Consider the following 24,102-nt stretch of genomic DNA (forward strand, 5'->3'; position numbering starts at 1 on the left):
GGTCTTCTAAAAACTGATTTCAACAAACATACAGACAGACAGACAGACAGACGGACAGACAGACAGACAGACGGACATGGCTTAATCATCTCCGCTACCTATAAGGATTCAAAATATATATACTTTATAGGGTCGGAAAATTATATTATAGAAATTACAAACGGAATGACAAACTTATATATACCCTTCTCACGAAGGTGAAGGCTATAAAAAGGACAGTGAAAAAATTTCTTTATCATTGACAGGTTTCTTCAAAAGTAGATCCAAATATCTTAGCATAAAACATTGCTCAAAAAACCTGATTCGAAAAATTCTTTAGAATTTCATCCAGAAAACTGAGTAGTAGTATACATCCTCCTAACGACCATACCTTTCAATTGTGAATAAAATTCTATGTCATTCTACGATTTGATATGTACACATAATATATAAATATGTGATTCCTTGACCCGTATTTAGAATGTTGCAAACCAAATACAAATGTTAATATACCCTCTACTTTTTGTACGGTATTTAAAAAAAAAAAAAAAAACTCATTAAACACACACGCATAAATATTTAAAAAAATGTATTAAATAAATTGCAAACGTTTGTTTGGTTTATCATCAAACAAAAAAATAAAATCTCAAAATATTTTCAAACAAAATCTGAAAGTGAAACAAAATCTCAAAAAGCAACAAACAAGCCGAATAAAAAAATGTACTCATTTTTTTATATTTTTCGGTACTTAATATAAAACTAACTGAAATTGTATAAAAAATACAACAACAATAATAATATAAAAAAAAATCTTATAAAAATTGTTGACGTTTGGCGTACGTTGACTTGCCCACGCTTAAAAGATTTATTGAGCCTCTAAAATGTGGTGGTGGTTGGCCGTAGTTGTTGATATAAACCGGCCTGCCGATACACTCTTTTAGACTAAAAAGTGTAAAACTCAAAAAATCCCATATCGCTTGAACAGGGCGTGTAAGATTATAAACGGCAAAGGGGGGATTATAGCGTTTGTTACGAAGTATGTTTCGGTACTTGATATTTATTTATAGAAGTTAGGTTTATTTACAATATTTATTGGTAAATAGACTCGTATTTTAAAGATCTCTTTAGTATTGTTTTTATACTTTACTTAAGTATTTCTTATTATTTTTATAATATTTGCTGTTGTTGTATTTATTTATGAGCTAAAACGTAAAATGAGTGGTTCTGCGTAGGCAGTTCACCGATATTTAAACACAATTTATTTATTTAGTTTTTTTATTTTTTGTTAAAATAATTTTCTATAGAACATAAATACTGAAATACCAGTAAATATTGTTTATGTTTAAAAACACAACATAAGTGAGTTGAACAGACATATCTAAAGCCATACACTCTAAAGGGGTTTTTTGCACATAAAACTGTTAGAAGTTTTTATTTATATTTCTGGTCTTTTATTATTTCTAAAATTGGACTTTGTTAAAAAAACCAAAAATAAAACAAATATATATATTTTTTGTGTAAATATGTCTAAAAATGGTAGCTAAACAGTTGCAAAATATTCGCTTAATGTGAAAGTTTAGAAATATTGAGAAATTTTAAAAATCATACCGGCCTCCCCACACACTTATACTGAAACTATACATTCGAATATATACTTTCATTTAGATTCTTTTTGGTGGGTGTAAATTGTTTGAATTTGTAATTAGTTTTTTCTTTAATAACAGAAGAGGGGGCATAAGGCAAATTAATAAATATTTAATGAGTTTTTATATACAATGAATGTTTAAAGCTAATTTGGTTTGTCATCTGAAACAAGTTAATTTAAATTAATTATTTTTTATAAATTCTACAATTTCAAACACAGTTATTTGTCGTTTATAATTAAATAAAATAGATGTTAATAGATATTAACACAATTTTTTATATATTTTTCTAATTTCTATGATCATCGTTTGAAATTATATATAGTTCCAATCTAATCTACTATCATCATGAATAGATTTACACTGTAACAACTCAAAATGGTTCTTGTTGTAGCAGCGTCACCTGAAATTACACGTACATACATATGTATAGTAAATTTTTTTCCTACTCTTCTTCTTCGCTTTAGTTATGAAAGTCAGTTAGATCTAAACCAGGTAGATCGCCGCTTCTATCGGCTGAGCCCAAAGGTAATCAGGTTCGACATGGTTACAGTAACTATACTATCTTCACTATAACTTCCCCCCCCCATGTTGCCTTGGTGAAGCTTCCACCTTGGTGTTATTGTAATCCCAGGGAATAAAGGGTTTATTCCAATACCTCTGGTCTGGCCGGGACTAAAATTGGTTACAATCTACTGCCTGGCTTAGTCATTGGATAGGTTAAAAAGGGTCAAACCAGAGCACAGCATAATCTGGTACTACGGGTTGCCAGTTGACCGCAGAACTATGTCCTGGTTGGGCAGTTGGTTGAGGTTCTTTCGGGATCCACGTAGTAGCTAAGGTTTAAACCCAAATTTGCCGGAAGGGCAAATTGCGGTTAAAAGACTGATATAAGGTAAAGTCAATATTTCGGGATATGTCGCTTATATATCATGGTTATCACAACAACGTTTTTTATTTGCGTGCAGGACAGATATCTTAAATGGTGTCGTTACTATAATAAAACTATGTTCACCGTAACAATATATTGTTATCAAAAACATATAATTTTTATTTTAATTCTATTTTAAGAATATTGTTGTTACTGTAATCATTTTAATGTTCATGGCAATTATAAATTTGAGGCCATACATGCCCTTGCGGGCAATGTGTTATTCTCACTTACACACACGCAATACAAATATTCTCAGCAACTAAACAAACTATACATAAAACAAAAACAATTTAATTTAGTTGCTCTCTTTATGAATTGATACACAGAGAATATTTTCAAAAGCCATTACAAATTAATGTATGAATACTTTTTTTAGAACGATCTATTAGACATACATATGTATGTATAATTATTTATTTTTGTTTGTTCAAGCAATTAATCGCTTAAATTGTAACGATTAAACGATGGACTGTTAATCATTTGAGTACCTATTAGATTTAATACATAAACAAACTATATACATATATCAATACATCAAACTGTATACAATCATATGTACATACATAAACACATTTTTACATCAAAATGTTCATCAATACATACTTTCATCAACGGATACATACATCTCTTCCGTTATTCATTTATAATACTAATAATATGAATAACACAAATATGTACAAACATAATTTTTTTTTTCAGTGCAAAGCATACATATTTTCATTTATGTTCTCTTTTATATTTTGCACTACAACATATGCGTTTTAAAAATTCTCTTTCTGGCCACCACGGCTATATACAAATAGATAAACCTAGAGGGACGAACATGGCAAAATCAATTCAAGTAGTAACTCTGCAACATTTTCGGGCGTTAACAAAATATAGTATAGTGTGAAAAGAATGTGAAAATTAGTGAATATATTAAATATTTAAAAAAAAACGATATTCCAAATATAATCGGTTTGATTTTATTTAGACATCATATGTACTAATTATTTATTTTTTTCTAATAAATATATTTCAACAAATTAAAAAATAAATAAATTATTCAACAAAATTTAACAATTTTGAAAACAAGTAGCTTAATAATAACATGTTCTAAGACAGCTAGTTAATTGCTGTTGTATATAAGTTTGTTTGTTTGTTTGTTTGTTGGCTGCTGTATGTTCAAATAATCTTAGATAATTAAGTGGTAGAATAATAGATTCTTAGAGCTAATAAAAGTTTTCTGTTCTGGTTGTTGTTAGATTTTTTATACTGGAACTGGGTTTGTCTTCTTTTGCTGCACTTTTTTTTCACTTTAATGGTTGGCTACCAAGATCTGGTTCTGTAACCAGATACGGGTATTTGTATTCTTTATAAGATTTGATAAGTAGATGTTATTATATTATTATTATTGTTGTTGCTGTTAGTATATATGAAGTTGCATTTAGGTATTTACAACAATGTTGTTAGAAGAAAAAAAAAAAGAAACAAAAAATAGAAGTAGATAGATAGTTAAAAGAAAATACTTGAACGTAACAATATACTTTTTTGCAAACATATTATAAGAAATAAAAAATAAAAATAATATAGTATTCTCTTAAAAAACAATAATACAACAATTTACTTATTTATTTTAAATTGCATTGTAAATTGTAAGAGAAAAAAAGAAACAAGAATAAAAACAAAGGTAAAATTCTTTTTAATAGAGTCGTTGTTAAACTGACACCTGGAGTAGTGGTTGTTAGTTAAGGTGATGTCTATTATTCATACAATATAAAACATAGTTTTTTTTCAACTCATTTCAACTTGTTAAACAGTATTTGCCACCTGATATGGCAACGTTTTAAAACTAATGCTTTAAACAAAAAACTTAAGTTGAATTATGTTTAATAATTCAAAAATGCATTAAATTATTTAAATTGCTTTATTTTAAAACTGAAAATTTTACCAAAAATTAATATAGATTTTATAAAAATTACTTTTTATAAAAATTACTTAACATAAAATATTTTCTATCCAATGCTAATATTTAAATTTTCTATTTGTTAGATCTAATACTGTATTTTTTGCATACAAGTTTATTATATATTTTTTTAATTTAGCGATTTAAGTTGTATACAAATCATTAATGTTGTATTCAAACAACATATATAATTTTCGTAGTACATTTATTTTGCTGTTAATTAAATTAACACGATTTCTAAAGTAGAAATAAAAATTGAATTTTAAAATAATAATTTAACTAAAAATACATGTGTCCATAAAAAATGTACAATGTTTTTGATTAAAACATAATTTTTGTTTAACATTTACCTTGAAAAAAGAGATATTAAAGAGATATCTCTTTAAGTTATTATTGTTTTACTAATTTTTGTGGTTTTATAAAATTTTAAAGCGTAAATTATTACATAATGATACTTATGTTATAAGAGAAATTTAAATAATACATGGTTTTATTTCAATGAGTGGAACTTTTCACCTATTGGTCCTAGCAAAAAATTGTCCAAAGGAGTTCAGATAGATATTTGTTCATTCTTTCCACAAGAAATTTACTTTTTTTTAAGTGTGACCACAAAGCTCTTATATGAAATGGTTTAAACTTTCCTTTTAGCAATATTAAAAAAAATAAGGGAAAATTAAGTGCCAAATATTGAAAAAAAAAAAATACATTTTTAGTTAAAAAAGATTTTTTAATAGATATACCACTCGCATTCTATTACGGGACTAAAAAGGCCTTCATGGAAAATATATATGCTTTCTTTGAAACAACAAGGGCTAATTTTCTAGGACCAAGAGGTGAAAAGTTACACACATTTGAATAAAACCCTGTATGACAAAAATGTCCAACTTTAACCCCCTCTGACTCTTGCAGTTCTTGATCGATAGAACTGAAAATTTGTGTCTGGCCTACTATCTTATAGTGCTAAGCTTGGTGCAAATCAGGGAACATCGATTTTTAAAGTTGAGTCACTTGCAGTGTTGCCAGGTTAAAATTAACCTTTTCATTTATCGTTAGCCCCAGTGCAGTGTTAACTTACAAATTTTGTCTTGCAATATTGTCAGTAATGCTTTTTCTAACAACGTTGCAGAAGAAAAATTGTAAGTTTATACGATTGTTAGACATTTTCTGAACATTTTACTGACAACGTTTTAAGATCTGACAACCGTGTATCACGGCTTTAAGAAACAACTTTAAATAGTACACATTCGAAAGTGGAAAGCCTTTAATAAAATTTGGTGAATGAATGAATGTGTTTGTATAAATTATATTTCTTTCGAATTTTATCGTCTTTAAGTGAATTATGTTCATTTCATTCATTAAATTATCTTTTATATGGACACACAGAGGGACAGACTCAGAAATTGATGCTGAACCGATACTTTAAGGACCAATAATTTCGATGTTACAATTAGCAATACAAACTCAAAATTCCTTCCGCACTATTGTAGTTTTAAAAATAAAACAAACAAAAATTCATAGAACCTAGCTTTTTTTTTTTTTGTTAAATCGAAATTTGTTGATATTTATTTAAAAAAAATCTAAATATGTTTAGACCAAATTTGTTGTAAAAATGTGAAATACAGAGAAAACAAAACAATTTGTTTTAGAAAAATTGAAAAATATGCAATATATGATATAAAAATGTCTGTAAAAGTTGTACATATCATCTGATACATATGAAACATTGAATATGTAAAACACATGTGGAAATAGATATGTAATTTTTTCGATTAAGCGTGCTCTATTTTCGTTAACAAACATAAATAAAACAACTTTTTTTGAAACACAATTAAAAAAATTAAGAAAATTAGAAAAAAATAAGTATTTTTCAAGTTTTAATAAACAAATTTATAATTTTAAAAATTTTTACACATTAGAAAGACAACATTGATTGCATATGGAAAAAACATATATATTTCCAAAAAAATATATATTTATATATATTTTATAACCTAAAAGATCTGTCACATACGATGTGTCACGTACGATATTTAAAAATGTTCATTATAAAATTATATTATTTTTTTATTTAAAAATTATGAATTATTAATGAAAAATATGTCCCATAGTGTAAGAAATTTAAACAAGAAAGGTACACCTGCAGAATTCGCAGATTTTCGTAAATATTTACATGTAGTTTAAAAACTCTTCCGCTGTTTGCCACGTATGATATCGCCATATTTTAATCCATATTTTGGAAAACAGGGTTCCGAATGGGATGACTCCTTTTGATAATAAAGTATTCTTTAAATGGAACATAATGACAAAATTGTTTTCCAAGTACTCCTAATTTTACAAAATCTATACCACTCTGAAGGCGTGCGAATGTCACATACAATCGTTTAAATTTTCTGTGAAAATTTTGAGAATGACGGATGAAATTTAAATAGTGATTTTAGCCCTCCCATATGAATTAAATACAAAATTTCGTATATCTGGAAAACTATTAGATTATTCAAATTTAATTAAAATTCAAAAAAATTTTCATATACTTAGAATTTTCAAAATCGTTAAGGGGTTTTTTTTATTAATATTGCTTAATTAATTTGACATAAACAGGTGATTTAACTGTTTTGATATTTTGAAAAGAAGGAAAAAAATTTTCAGTTTTTGCTAAAATGTTTGCATTAAACAATTAATTTTGCATTTCATTATAATGGAATCTTGTACAAAAAATAAGCATTGCTGAAAAAATGAAAATTGATGGACAAATTTTAAAATTATTGAAACTTCCTCAAGTTATTAACGTCCCAGTATTCATGGTAATGCACTATAGCAGTGTAAGTCATTATTTTAACATGGCAATCTCAATATTGGAAAAAGTTGTCGTTAAAAATAACATAAAGTATATACATTATTGATAAGATCTTATTAGACTAGTTCTATGTAATCTGGGCGATATTTAGTAGTATTAAAGTTGAAAAGTATGTTTCATTACATAGTTTTTGCTGAGGAGTTTCACATGACAAAATAAAATTTTTTTGGGAAATATTTGTTACTTAAAATAGATACATATATTTATAATTAGTTTGAGTTTTATCCTTTTTAAATTTAAACGACCTTTTAAAATTCCAATTCAGTTTCTTTGGACAAATTTCATTTGAGATCGCATGCATATTTACGGACAATAGTTTAAGGAATAAAAGAGTAATGAAAATTTTATAATCCTAACAAAATTAGATTTTCCTTAGAGGAAAAATTAAACAAATCTTGAGGCACTCAAACTTATACAAACTTATTATTTCTTTTTATAGAAATAAAGTTTTAAATATAAAACAAGCGAAATTTTATTATGCCAACATATTTTGTTTGATTGCCAAGAAAGTTAACGAAACTTAAACTTGTAAGTATGGAATGTCGTTTTGTTGCCAATTGAATAATTGAGATACTTTAGAAATAAGTACATATTCACACCCCCAAAGAAAAGTCAACTCAAACTAAATATTTGTAATTTAACACTTATAAAAATAAATAAAACACTTGATGGTCTTTACATAAATAAAAAACTTTTGTAAAATTTCTTTTTTTGCACTCATCATTTTTTAGTTGGCAAACAATTGTTAATAAAGTCAACAGCAATTTAACTTCTTCATTTTATTTATTTAACTTTTTGTGTGTTATTGTTGTCATTAAACTACTACACAATCCAGCTGATAAAATGATGGCTAAAATTACATGTTTACTGAATACAGACGTTTTTTGTGTTGGGGCAAAGAAAAAAGTAGTTGGGGAAAAAATTGCCTGCAAAAAAAATTAAAGAAATTGAAAGTAAAAGTATTTGTAGTTTGTAGAAAGCTGGACGACAATTGAACAAAAAAAAAGAAAAGCATCCAGTTGCACTTGATGATTTCTTTATTACTGAGGTAGAAAATTGTTTGGCTTTAGTTTGTTTTTTGTTTGGTCTTGTTTTTGCTTCTTTTGTTCATGGACTTCTAATAAAAAAGTTGTTATTAAAGTTGTTTGCTTTTTTTCTTGCTGTTTTTTTTTAATATTATTAAAGTAAGTTAATCGATTTATAGAAAAAAGTAGCAATGAAATTTTGCCATTAAAATCACTTTTACTTTTATTAAAATTTCAAAAGAAATTGCCAGTGGCCAATTATGCGGAGGCAATAAGGCGCCAACAGACAATATTTCTTTTGTTGAATACTTAGTAAAGTTTTGGTATTTGAGAAAATAGATAGAGTTTTAAGATTTTATTCTTGGAGTTATTAAAAGTGTGTGGATTTAAAATTTGAATATGTCAAAGATTTTCTTGAGTTGATTTCGTACTGAAATGGGGTCATGTGGACGGCTTGGATGGACTACTATTGTTGTTTAATCTGAATAAATATTATAATAATAAAACTTTTCTTTATCCTATTTCTTATAAAATGCATGTTATATAATGTAAAAACAAAAGATTTAAGACACAAACTTAAAAAAAACACTTATAAATGAAGTATTAATTATTCTTAAATAGTTAATAATAAAATTATTATTAATTTAATGAATAGTTTTACATTATTTATATTCCATTAACTTCCTTCTCCTGTTCTAAACTTCATTCGCCTCAACTAAACAAGATAATTAATGACAACGAAACAAATCGTCTGTAACTGTTTTAAACTCGCATGTGTCATAATCCATAGTCTCAGAATGTTTGGTCTAGTGCAAATAATCCTAAATTCATTTCGAATCCACAAAGTATTTTATTTTATGAACCAGCCTCCATTAAGTTTTCATTTTATTTTGTATTAATCATTGTTGCATTTATCATAGAGTGTCCTTCTAAGTTGGTAAAAAATTCTGCAGCGTTCAATGACTTGTCTGATGTTTGTTTGGTTTTTTGTAGTCTCTGTTCTTTTTTTTTTTTTTTTTGAATTTGTTGCAACATGCTGCTACCATAAGTGGAATTTTACACCTTTTTTTCTACCACCATCAGTGTAACTGCAACAACCAAAGAAATACATATATAAAGTTCTGTATAAAACCACAAAATAATACAAGAAAAAACTTTAACAATTCTTACAAACATGGTAACAGATAGAAAACCCTTAAAAGGTTTCAATGTTGACTTAAATGCAAAATCTAGAAAAAAAAAACATCGCCAAGTGGATAATACACCTTATCCTCGGTTTAAGGCTTAATTTTAAGAATTTAAATTCCCATTACTATGCAAGGAACATGTAAAAAGCTTTTATTTAAGAACTTTTAAAGTTAATTTTGCCAACCAAATTCCTATAATAACCAGGCATAGCTGTTTACAAAGAGTTCTACGAATACTTTTCAAGCAACTAGTGCAAACCCATAAATGGCAGGGATGCAGAAAATATATAAAAAATTCACATAAAAAGTCTTAAGAAAACAAATGTAAGATGCTTTAACATTTCCTTTGTTTATTTAGTTAAATGTCATGGAATTAACTATAAATTCTGTTCTGCAACTTATTAAACCTTTTTCGTTTAAACCAAATGATCTTTCATTTGAATGATCACATTTAATATAGTAAATAAGGAATAAGGTATTCGGAATCCAAGACGCTATAAATCTTAAAATTAAAAAAAGAAACGAACATAAAAATGATTGATATCGAGCGGCATCCCTTAAAAAAACTTCCCTTAAAAAAAGACAATTACAGAAAGCAAATGCGAATTAAGTAACATAGTACAGTCATCTTTACTATTACTATACCTTGTCTACCGTACCTTGTATCGAACTTCTATACCAGCTGCTCGTTTTAATGGTTTGGTGAAGCATAATTAAAAATACTACCGGAAATGTTCACTGTTCTCGCATAGTGAACTAGAAAGTTGCAAATATAATAAGCGGTCGTTCACAGTACTTTTGGGGTTTAAAGGGAAGAGTCTCGAAGAGTCCCAACGATATCACCAAATATTCGAATTGCCAATGGTTCTTATAACCACTTCCAAATTTGCATATTTCAGAATTCATAAACGGTCAAATCAGTACAATTATAGGATGCAACTGGCTAATACAATTAAACACCATTAGAGAAATTACAATAAATGAATTGAATATAAGATAGACTCTGAAGACATCAAAATTGGCTTAAATATTCCGGGAGTTCCGGAAATACGAACTACTTTTTTTGGACTGATGGACCCAGAAGCTATCTCATATTACGGATCTTCCTGAAAATTTGACTCAATATTAATGGCACCAGAAGTTATCTCATAGTCCATTTGTTTATCTTTGTTACGGAATGATTTTGAATGCATTGGTTCCACTTTTATCTACTCTTGCAAAGCCAACGGAGTTAATAGGTCTAGAGGAGTTGTTTTTTATATAAGGGTAAGCCTTGATAATGTGGATACACCATTTGTACATACTTTATATAGCAATGCACACGTGGGCCCTAACAACGCAAACTTCGAAGGAGTAATAAAATGAACTTGTTTCGCAGAATTCTTTATAAAACACGATCTCATTATTGTAATGGTGTATAGTTATTCTCGATTAGCATAGTACGAAAGGTAACCTTGGGTGCTCTTGATCCCCGAACGAAGACAGAATAGACCAAATACTAACAACTTCTTCTAGGAGATTTTTTTACTGAAAATATCAACAAAATATAAGTCGACGACAAAATACAACAATCCGTTGTCAAAAATGGACTAATCACGTTCGATAACATTTAGACAACAGATGTGTATAAGATGTGACAACGAATCATTGTTATTTCGACTAATGTTTGAAAACATAGCGTTGTTACTTTGGTAACACATTACTATTTTTTCTTCATTCAATAACGTCGTGTATTTGTGTATTTTTGTTGTTGATTTAACAACTTTACGTACATACATTGACAATTGATTTTTCAGTTTATTATTAAACACAAAATACCAGAAACTTTAGAAACGTTTTTCAATGATCAATATTAAAATAGCGATTACAGCTATGTGGTCCTTAGTGCAAGGTATGTTGCTTTTACTCAGTCGTAAGGAAAATAAAACAAACATATATTCCCGAAGTACTCTGGGTATAGCTATTACATATGTATATAAAACTGACAATTCAAATATTAAAAAAGTAAACATATAAAACGACAATGAATATGCAAATTTGTTTATTGTATTTTTTTACTTTTTTTAAATTGTATTTTATATTGTAATTATCATTATTAGCAACATTTTGTTCAGTTTACAAGCGTGTATTTATACTTTATATGGTGGTTGAAGTTATTTTATCTTTTCTATGTGATTTTGTTTTTATTTGTTCTCTTTAAAAATAAACAAAAAGAAAAAGAAATGCATGATATTATGCATTTATATACACTTCTTGGAGGAATGTTTTTATAGCATTTTAAATTCTTTTTTCATTTTTCTTTCTTTTCTTTGTTTTTACTACCACAATAACCACATAGACCAAAAAAAAAATAATAAAATGAAGAAAAATAGCGAGCAGTTCTAAAGCTGAACTAAGCAAATAATCCAGTAAATAAATGCACAAACTGCTAAAGAATACTCAAATCTAAGTTGAACTATTCGCATATAAAGATTTTTTTGTAGTTTTTTAACCATTTTTTTAAGTCGAACTTAAAGCATGACGCAAATAAAAAAGTCGTCGACCCTAAAAAGCGGATAGACGTACGGTGAGACGAACTTAACTGAACTAAACTGCCTGCATGAATTTATAGACATTTTTGCTGCATTTAACAAAAGAAAAATTAAGAAAAAAATTACAATTACGAAGGTCATTTCAAAAGTTTTTTTTTTTTTTAAAGTGTATTTTTTTTTCTTCACAAATAAACATTACATCTCTTTCGGAAAAAACTCTTTTTAAATTTTCAAAAAAAAAAAAAACAATATGAGTTAAAAACAAGTAAGAAATTGTAGTCGGGCGAGGCCGACCATATAATACCCTACACCTTGTACAAAAATATAATGATATTTATTTTCCATAATAAAGCATTTATGTTGAATTGTACCTTGCCTTAGATATATATAATTTATTGTTGAATAAAATTGTGGACATTTAAGTGAAATTTTGATGGGGGCTTTTCATAGGGGCTAGGGTCATATAAGACCTTTTAATACGTTTTTTTGCAGTTTTTTGTCGAGATATGAGTGTATTAAAGATATTTTTGAACTTAAAAGCCCTATTCGGCGGATTCAGTTCTATGGGTGCTAGGTGAAATAACGAATCGATGTAAACCATTTCCAATAGGCTACGTCTACGGTATTATAGACGATCATGTGTCAAATTTCATTGAATTGTCTCCAAATGCGACCTGTAGTTTGATTACAAAGTTTAAAAGCCCTATTCGGGGGTTCACTTGTATGGGGGCTAGGTGAAATAATGGACCGATGTTAGCCATTTTCAATAGGCCTTGTCTACGGTATCATAAATGATCATGCACCAAATTATCTCCAAAATTGAGACCTGTAGTTTGATTGCAAGGTTTACAAGCCCTATTGGGGGGTTCAGTTGTATGGAGACTAGGTAAAATAATGGATCGATCTTAACCATTTCAATATTATGTACCAAATTTTATTGAATTTTCTTCAAAATTGCAATCTGTAGTTTGATTACAAGGTTAGCATAGATGGACAGACGGACGGACATAGCTAAATGGACTCAGAAAATGATTCTGAGACGATTGTTATACTTTAAGCATCATCAGCAACATCAGCACAAACCCAATATACCCTCTCTACTAAAGTGGTGTAGGGTATAACAAGCATGAATGTAAAATCGGACAAACATATGATACTCTACACCAGTAAGAATATTTTTACTTATTGTTGACAAAAAAGAGATTTCTACAAAAGGTCTCATATGGTAATAAGGGTAAATATTGGTCTATTCTTATAAATGTTGGTAGAGGAATGTACATTAAATTTATTTATGTAGAATTTAATCGTGTTATTAGTATTTAGAAGTGAATTTTTGACCATCAAGTCATTCTGAAGGAGAGTTTGTACTTGTCCCAAATTTTATGAAATTATCTAGAAAAGCTAAATCGCCTCTATAAAGTGATTCTGTTATGCTTTATGTGTGGGTTTGGCACCAATATTTTTGGGTGTTACAAACATCAGCACAAATGCATAATACCTTTTTCATATCAGCACAAATGCATAATACCTTTTTCACTTTAGAACTTCCGAAGTAAAACGAGTAAGAGTTCTATATTATACTGTTCTCTCTTGACTATTCGTTTTGCTGTTGTCTTGTGTTTAAAAATTCTTTTTGACAATATTTTCAGAGGTTCAAAGATATATGGAGTCTCAGACTCGTTAACCAACAGACGAACATTCAGATAAAATGACAAACAAATAGACAGACGGACATACTCTAATAGTGCGGAGTCTATTAGAGTATGTCCGTTAGGATCAAGGATAGATAATTTATTATATTATAGAAATGAAAACATAGTTATACATATCCCTCTCACAAAAGATATTAAAATAATAAAATAATAAATATTACTCATAAAACTATCGTTAAGTAGTAAGTATGAGTGATATTTTTCTTAACATTAATTATTCGCTCCATACTACCTTCACTCTTCACATTGCATTTAATCAAGGATTCGAATTTAAAGAAAAGTGTGTATAACATGATCTTTCTCTTAAGCGTTTCATAAATACCTGGGAAGCTATGCCATTTTCTTAAGGTTGATCCGAGTAAAACTGGAATCTGTTTTGCTAAAGTTTGTATTAATAAATAATGATAAAATCAAAAATATGTTTGCTGATAAAATACACATATATTTCTTTAAGTTAAATTAACATCGTTCATATATGTCATTGTAAAGGTCTCAGCATTTCCTTTCTTAACCCATTAAGAAACTTAAAATCTTGAAATTCAGTTAATTTATCCTTATCTCAAGATTTTGTGGGTGTTTAACATATTTCAAAAACAGATTCTTGTTCTGCTGAGATCCTCCTTTCAGAAAAATATTATCACTTTCCAGATATATATTTTTGTCTCATAGTCTGTGATTATAAATCGATTCGATTTTGTTCATCGCATATCTAAATGATTTTTGAGCTTCTACTAAAATACTGAAATTCTAAAATTTCCATATAATAACTTTTCAACTTGCCTTAGACTATAGACTATAAAGTTTTCTGTGATTATAAATCGATTCGATTTTGTTCATCGCATATCTAAATGATTTTTGAGCTTCTACTAAAATACTGAAATTCTAAAATTTCCATATAATAACTTTTCAACTTGCCTTCCTATAATAGTGGTAGCTGTGTTGCTGTTTATATAAATTGTATACGTTATGGTGGTAACGTTATAAGTTGAGAAATGCATATATTCATGCATGTATCCTTACCATGTTGATTTTGACACCCACTATAACTTGCACTTATATACAAATGTAAATATTTATTTATGTATGTGTAAGTAATAAACAAACAAAAGAGTTTATTAAGAATAAATTATTAACACTCGATGACGCATAAACCAGTAAAATGAAAAAAAACTACAAAAACTGCTAAAATCGATCAGACTCTAGTATTTGTAAAAGCAACAAGTCGTTTCTATGTAAAACTGTCAGTTCTTGTTGTTGTTGATTTTTGCAAGGGTCTCATAAATAACTTTCGTTAGTAATAAAAAAGAGACCCACAAAACAAACACATATTCTTACATTTATATGTCATGTGTTATTGTTGCTGTTTTGTATTTTTTATATTTTTTGTTTTTTTATTGTTACAAAAAACACTATTTACAATAAAAGCATTGCCGCCATAATGGGGGTATACAATAAATATTTATATACAATGAAAAAATTCAAACTACAATAAGAGCAGTTTTGAAGAGAAACCAAAGATCAAAAACCACAAACAATTCTAAATTATTCTAACATGCAATTTAGCTCTATGTACTCAAACGCAAATGCAGTTTAGAGAACAAGCAAAAAATAACAAAAAAGTGTTCTCTTAGTTCATTTTAGTTTAGAAAAACTACAAAACAAAGTAAGAAAAACAAAAACTATAGCTTAGCTAAACATTAACAACATGTTTAAGCGGACTTTTTTTTGGTGTGTGTATGTGTATTGTTATTTTTAAGATTGTATTTAAGCTTAGATGTTATTACTAAGTTTATTGTTGTTGTTTGCTTTAAACAAAAACAACAAAACACTATTATTTGTTTGTTTCTTTGTTTTAGCACGCGCCGTTAGTGCAACTAATTTGCCGGAAAAGCGTATTTTTTTTTTTTTTTTTTTTGTTATAAAAATTTTACTACTCGTGAGTTTTTTTAAGTTTCTATGTTTAATAAACAATTTGAATTTTATTAAAAAATAAAACTTGTTTTAAGTGTTTAATTGCTTCTTGAGAGAAAATTATTTAACTTGACAGTTGGTTGGGAAAAATGTTTCATTTCTAAAACAAAAGACTTAGGACACAAACTTTAAATTGTTTTATTGAAAATTTTGTTTTAACTCACAAGAGTTTTCTTAAGATATTCTTGTTCCGTTTATCTAAAAATCATGTATATCAAAAATCTTGTATACTTCTAATGACAAAAAATTAGTTTTCAATTAATATTTTGTATGAAATGTAACAAAACTAATGATTCCTGTTCATTAAGACTATTGGCGTTTTAATCTTTTAAAAAAGCATGCCAATAAATGTTTGTTTTTAACATAAAACATAATGATTTATATATGCAATTTACACAATATTTCAATGAATATTTTACAATAAAACACGATTAAATTCTAACCAAATATGGTTGTTCCATAAAAAGTATTTAGCATCAATATATTGTCATTTAAAGCATCCACTTTGAACACATTTAATTTTTCTACTTGTCTTTTTATTTGAGTTTTTTTAGTATCATTTCATTTCATTTATTGGAAACCTTTTTTATATATAAAGTAGTAGTTTGTGTCTTAAGTCTTTTGTTTGACATTACTGTAAATCAATGAATACAATTTATTCCGACATATAAAATGTAAGACAATTGAAACACGTTTCATTTAAAACACAAAACACTGAAATGAACAACTACTCGAGAGTATTACGAACAAAAAACAACAACAATAAGAGACAATATCCAAAGAATTTCATACACATGTCAACTTTGACAAATTTTAAATCAATCACCATCAAGTCTCTGAGTATAATTGCTGTTTATGTTTAATATGGATAATGGAAAAACAACAACCAAACAATAGTGAAATAAAAAAGTTATTCATTACTTATGGATCAAATTCCAGTAAAAGGAATTTTAATGTAATTAAGTGGCATTGCATTATATTTACAGATTATTGGGAAATTAAAAGGGAGTTGTGTAAAACCTACTTAGTGCAACAATCCCAACTATCTTTTTTATAAAAAAATAGTTTTATTTAAATTTTTACGAAATTTATTTCGTAATTGTTAAAATATAAAAATTTTTTTTTAATTATATAATGATTTCATTCACTTCCGTCATATGACATATAGTTTTTACATTACTTTGAAAAAAAATTAAATTTCTAAACTTGTTAGATTTTAATTGTTCTTTGTTTATTTTATACTTATTTTAAAAATTTTAACGCGCATAACTATTGATAGCTTGACATTCCAATGGCGTTGCTATTGCTTGTAATTGTTGGTATAAATCTTTTTACTATATTGTGTTTCCTTTTCTATGGTGGTTTATCTTAAATGCAATTAAAATTTGCCCATATTATGTATTGGTGGATATCTTCCAATTCATTGTAAAGATCAAAAGCAACTAAATGAACTTAACCGCTAAAAAAACATACTAAAACAAACAACAACACAACCGTTAGAGATAAAATTTAGGAAATTTATTTTATTACCATAAATTATTTGTTGCCAACAAACTAAATAATAGGCAGCAGCAGCAACAACAACAACAACAACAACAGAAAAGAAAATTCAACAACAATGACAAACTTAAAGAAATATAAAAAAACTAAACTAAAAGCTATTAAATTCAAAAGCTTGAAAATCTCCTCTTTTATCACAGTAAAAAAATATTAAACACAAAAAATACAGGAGTAAACAATTTACGAAATCAGATTTTAATCGACTAAAAAGATACACTACATTATTATTTATTTATTTTACTGATTTATCTAAGTGCAGATCTACTGGATTAGTAATATTGCGCACCAATTTATACGTTCTGTAAATATTGGATCCAATGCAATCCATCTCAAAAATTCCCATGCTTCTATAAATGATCACAACTATATAACTTTGACATTCCTCCGGTAATATTTCAAGGGAGTATCTGATATTCATGATTATTTAGCATTGCTTATAGTTTTTCAAAGAAGATCAGTGTTGGTCGATTTATTATTTTGCAGGTTTTACATGTGCTGATAACAACTAGAAATTGGATGACATCTACCACTTCATATAGCTTTGATGTCTTGGAGACAAGACCTTGTTTTTAAGAGATCGTCAACTATGGTTAAGCTCTGTAGTCCATATTTGTCGATTCTAACTTCTAAACATATCTGATACAATAACTTTTATATTTCTCTTCATTTACCAACTGCTGATTGTGCAGCGATTCTGCTGAGAGAATCATAAGGATATCAACAATTACGAACACGTATGCTTTAGAAGAGAAATAGTATAGATCATCGGAAATGAAATGAGATCTTTTTAGCTGGACTAAACATTATGAAATTCTTATTCATAATTATTTATCATCAACCTAAAAGTATTTTTTGTTTTATTTTTAAATCGTTGTAGCTAATACATTTTTACCCTCTGTAATTGCTTGTTAAGTAGTTTAAACTATAGCTGTATTATTCGGGAGTTGTGTTAAGATAAAGGTGTTATTAAAAATGATGGCAATGACGATAATTAATTTAATCTATAAACGACAGTTCCCTTAAATTATTTATCTCCTGAAGTTTATTAAGTGGTGATGTTAAACTGCAATCTTAAATCCCATTTTTAAGTAGTAAAGGATAAAATAGCTTAAAATTGTGTAAATTTAAATTATTTTTAAAAGGGTTTATTACACCCTGTAACAATTTTGAAAAAAAGCTTTCACACATGAAAAAGTTGATATGTATGTGAAAACAGATTAAACTTTTTGAAATTCTGCGTACACCGATTTTTACAATCAGCTCATATGTCCTTATAAAAGGACTTAAAATTTTAAAGATTAACTATTTTTAACGAATATTTAAAATATTTATATGTATTGTACGATGCTAGTATTGGTATCAAATCTATACATTCTATCTACTTATATTGACTTCACTTAGAGACTCTTATCCCACCTAGAGAAAAACACGAAAAAGAAATTAAATTTAAAAAGGACTCATTCTCGACACAACAACTTTTTTTGACAAATTTAGATTTAAGATTACCATTTCTTTTGAATCCTGATGAATTGAAATAAATCATTTTGTTTGAAGCAGAGGTTCTTAGCTTCATTTGATATTAGTATTAACACCAATATTAATATATGATTTTGTAATTCAATCTTCTGAAATCGTATGTGCTTTAAACTTTAAAGTCCTTTTACAGGACCATAAAAGTTGATTATGAAAAACTGAGTTATTTCATGTGTTAAAATGACTGTTGCACGGTGTTATAAAAAATTTAAAATTTATTTTAACAAACCCCTTCTGTAGGGTATCAATATCATGTGTACTAAAGTATTAGCACAAACAATTTGAATGTTGTGCATTTCTTTGAGTTATTATTAAATTTTAAATACTTCTACTGCAAACACAACAACCACCTCTACCGCTATATCCCAGTTGATCACAACGTAGAAGAAGTATTTATCTTCGATAAGAACGTAGAGTTCGTGTTAGTAATCCTATAGAGATGTCTACTTTTCACAGAATCTTTAATCCAAGTTAAGATTAACATATGTATCTTCATCTTAATCTAATAAAATAGGATTTTGACCAACGTATTTGTATTGTGTATAATGATCGATTATCCCATCAAGGTTCTTAATTGAGGCATGATTATTTATCGTGGAGGATCATGTAGTATTGTAGCCAGCTGTGAGAATTCTTGATATGTTTAGACCCAAGTACCTTATCAATATTGGATATAAAGGAATTTAGAGGTTATAGCAGGGAATCCAAAAAGAAGATAGAAGACCGTTTCTTCGACTCCCTCATCACTACAAAAGTACTTATTAAAGGAGAGCACAAGCCGACTTGCATATCTGTCTTGCACTCAGTCCTGTTATTATTGCTATCAATCTCCATATATATAACTTTGGTTTATAAGGTGTCTTTTGCATTTCTTATTTAAGAACAACCATAATAACTATAAGAAAGTTGCTTTCAAAACAGCCTTGAAGATATGAAGAGCAGATCCAGTTCCCAAGCCGACATGCATGTCTGTCTAGCGCCCAATGTCCTGTTATTACTACTATCAACCTCAATATATCCCCCTATTTTGGGTTGTAAAGTATCGTGGTCAATCATTCAACCATAAAACCTCCTATGCGCAGGGATCCAACCAGCCTTAACAGATTATTGTCTGGCTAATGGGGAAGTAGAAGTGTATGAGTTTAGAGAAAGAAGTGCCGCTTTATAATCTCTCAACATTGTTCTAAAAAATATCAAAAAGATGTGTATTAAGACAGATTTCAACATCTCATTAAATGCAGCATTTAAGAAACGCTTTTATATTTCGTGTCTACTGCCAACGACTCGTACAAAGAAAGAATTGATCAAGAAACGTCCGCAGATTATTTTCATTAATATATAACACTATTCATTTCAATATATTATAACAACTTAAGAGAACTTGAAGTTCGTCAGACTTTTTCCTCGAGACTTAGAGGTTTCCAAGCCCAATGTCGAAAATGTATTATTAGCTAGCAGACTTGCACAACTGGGATACTTCTGCGAACGTTCATACAATAAAAAATTAAAGTATTTAAAGACGTAAATACCGCAAAGAAGTTGGTATGAAAACATACCCAATATTCTCCTGTACAGTTGTGGAATTTTCTCTTTTTATATGCTCCCGCTTTGACTGTGGTTTATAATAAATAAACCTTTCGTACACATGGCGGTGATTTAATTGCTTAAAGAAAGTTTTTCTTAAAGATTTTCCTCATTTTTGTGTTCATTTTAACAACCAAAAACAATTGACAAACCATAAATCAATATATATGGATGGATGGGTTTTAAGAAGATTCCTTAAAATAAATAAATTGGCTTTTATTTAAACAAAGAGCGCTATTCTTAAGCACAGCCATTAATTTCAAGTTTGTAGCTTAAATCTTTTGTTTTCTCTAAACAAGCAAGTTTATTAATGTGTCTTTCTTTGTATTTGTCTCTTACAGATTTTTGCGATTTAAAAAAAATATACCAGCATAAAGGTAAGTTAAATAATGGAAATATTTTGGTGATGATTTTTTGATAATCATTCCAAATATTTAAATTTCATGTTTGGGCGTCTAGTGAAAGTAAATATTTCAAATATTTCTATAGACAAAAAACCATATTGTTTTTTTTATAATTTTCATTTTTTCTCTAACACTCAATTGTCTCTTTGTCAAATTACCACCTCCCACATTTAATTTAGTTTTGTGCTGTAATTATTCACATACCAAGTAGTTTGTATAACCAAAGTAATATGTACATATGAATGTATATTTTTTTTCAATTCTAACCAGATATTTTTTCCAAACAACAAGTCAGATTAGAAAACAAGTGTCATGACAACTATATACTTGTTTTGTTTCTACTTGAAGCGTAATTACAACATCTGTATGTAGTATTTTTGTTACAAATATTCTATCATGTACAATATATTCTTTGAAAATGTTATTAAGGTCAAATTATTATTTTTTAGGCGTTATTTTAGAAATTATTAATGTGTTTATGAATGTGACGATTTTAATTTGTTTTACAGTTTGTAGTTTTTTGAAATGTTGTCTGCGTATAATTAAGAGAAAGTTTTTATTTTTTAGTTGTGATCAAAAATATGAATATGACGATTATAATTAATATTAAATTGTGAAAATTATCAAGTGTATTTATTCGTTCGTATTGTAATTTGAAGTAATTTAACAAGATGATTTTACTAAAATTATATAAATTAAGAGTAATTGCTATATGATTTATTTAAACTGCCAATGAATTTATAAGTAAAAATTTATGTAAAAAAACATATTTTTTGTACAAAATCTTAAATGTCATATTTACGTAGCAGCTGTATGAGTTAAGCTTTAACTATTTTAGTTGTTTTCTTTGTACAAAAGTGCCACCTTTACTTCTGATAGTTTTCCCATCTCTTTGTAAATACTTATCTAAAATTTATAATGCTAGGGTAATATCAATCTTAAAAGATCTTATATTATTTGGCCAATTTGGAAGTATTGTAGTATGGAAGTGCTACAAAATGTTCTATTTTTTCACTAGTGTTATAATTGTTCAGTAAGTTAACCAAACACCACTGATTTCTGAAATAATCTCTGACTTTGAAAACATTATAAAAGTCCATGTATGAGGTAGTCAGCCGTTTAAAGTCCTTGCGTGTCAATATGTCCTTAATCTCCAACATATGGATTTATTTAGTGTTGCTGCTCTGCAGGCAGACATTGTTCAATTCTCAGAACAATCGTTTTTAAGTTGATCTACTTAAGTGGAGTATGCTTATAAGACGTCTTACTTTTACTTCAAGCATCTTTCACGCCGGTTATAATTATTGACTCTGCTCGTCCAGGTACAAGTACTTTACTTCCAGTATTTGAACTTTCTAATATCTGACTATTTTTGTCCGTTGTGTCACTATAGAGATGCAAGAACATCACTTCTATTTGCAATCATGCAAATGGGATAGTCTTTCTTGATTTGATCAAGCACCTATAGACGTTATCAGTAGACCGATATACGAATACATCAATAAGCTAAAGATTCTTACTCACTTTGGGAATTCTAGTATGAACAGAGTGAAACCTGCACATTCCCTGTCAAGGAAAATTCATTGGTATCAACTATATAAGATACCTTATATTCATCAGTATCATCTGGTTCTCCAGATCGACTGTTCAAATCCTTCCAAGTAAAGACTTACTAGAGATATTGGTAGTACCTTTTTTCCCCGGATTCAAATTACACCAAGATGCGAATAATATAAAATTCTTTTTAGTTTGAAATCTACTATGTCAGAAATTCATATATAAGAACAGGATGCACTATAGTTGGGAGTCCGTAATAATTTCTAGATATTTATCATGGTTTGATAAATGTTCTACAATTTACAGTTTTACAATGTAGGCTGAAGCTTGGGATACAAACCTTTGCTATGAATAGTAGGGTAGAAGGGGGATCATTCGCCATAGGGGCACATCTGTCAATGCGAATAACTTGAGAACCAAGTAATCGATTTTATCGCATTATTAAATTTTGTTTTTGTTTATCGATTATCTATCATCCCTGAAAATTTAAAACATTAACTTTACATATGATGGGAGGCAGACATGATTAATTGTTTTTCAAAGGGCTGTGAAAATATTTCACTGTGTGAACTTTTTGTGCTAACTTTTTTAGTTTTTGTGATAGAGAAAATGTATTGGTCAGAATTAGAATGTCAATAATAGTGAACAATAAGACATAATAAAATTTTCGATAATATAATTTGAAGCCCGAAAAAAATTGAAACTAAACCCCAGAACTGTCCGTTGGGCACATGTGCCAAATATATGTAATGTAGATGATGTAGAACAATATTTGGTTAAAATATAGAAAAAATCAGTATTAATTTGTTTTAATTTTTTTTTGTTAAGTTTTGTGAAATAAACAATAAATATCTGATTTATTATACTTTGTTTAATCAATTAAGGTATAAAACAGCAAAATAAGTTTTTATTTTTGTAATTTTTTCTTTTATTTTACTAATGACAAAACTGCCCTACCCCCTTGGCGTATTTACCCCATGGATGGGGCGGTATCGCCGTTTTTGGTCAGTGCGGAAAAGTTAAAAAAATATGTACATGAGGATAACTTAGGAAAAATCGAAAGGAATAAAACTAAGTATCCGAACCAAGAAAAAAATTAAGAATATGTATTGTGGGGGCGTATGGTTTTTTCCTAAGCTACTATCTGAAGTACCAGATATGAGATATTTCGTCTGGAAATATCCCTGATACTACATAGCATCATAATATCTTCCGCATAAGCAGCAGTTTTTATAACTCTATTGTCTAGCTCAATTAGAATCGTGGTTACAACAATTAGTGGAGAGATCAAGCTGTTCTGAGGTGTGCAGCATTTCACTTGCTTATTTATAACGCTGTTAACAATATTTGATAAAACTTTTCTAAAATTAAAAACTGTTACAAGTTGCAAATATAATATACACCTCAATATCCAGATATTTAGGTTTTGGAAGGTACACTATTTGTCCAAAAAGGCTCAGATAACGTAAATATTCTTTTAAAATTCTAGACATTTCTTATTCCTCGGACAATATAAAATTGACTGTTTACTTTTTTTGTCTTCTACGTAAGTGGACCTGGCACCCTTTATTCACATCATATTAAACAAGTAAGAGTTCTATATTCGGCTGTGCCGAATCTTATATACCCTTCACCATGATGTGTTTAAAGCCTTTTGTACCTTTTGAAGAACGAAAAAGTACC

The 24,102-nt window shown here is 28.2% G+C and overlaps 1 protein-coding gene across 8 annotated transcripts in view; it reads left to right on the top strand.

Moving 5' to 3' along the window:
• The window catches only part of LOC111686473 (putative uncharacterized protein DDB_G0277255), a 252,866-nt gene that overhangs the window by 79,724 nt on the left and 149,040 nt on the right, over positions 1 to 24,102 (top strand). For all 8 annotated transcript variants that reach the window (XM_046955042.1, XM_046955041.1, XM_046955044.1 and 5 more), the window contains one exon: positions 20,800 to 20,835. The gene's annotated coding sequence lies outside the window, so the exon portion shown is untranslated. The remainder of the gene's footprint in view (positions 1 to 20,799; positions 20,836 to 24,102) is intronic.

Source organism: Lucilia cuprina, chromosome 6 (assembly GCF_022045245.1).
Source record: "Lucilia cuprina isolate Lc7/37 chromosome 6, ASM2204524v1, whole genome shotgun sequence".
Classification (NCBI taxonomy): domain Eukaryota; kingdom Metazoa; phylum Arthropoda; class Insecta; order Diptera; family Calliphoridae; genus Lucilia; species Lucilia cuprina.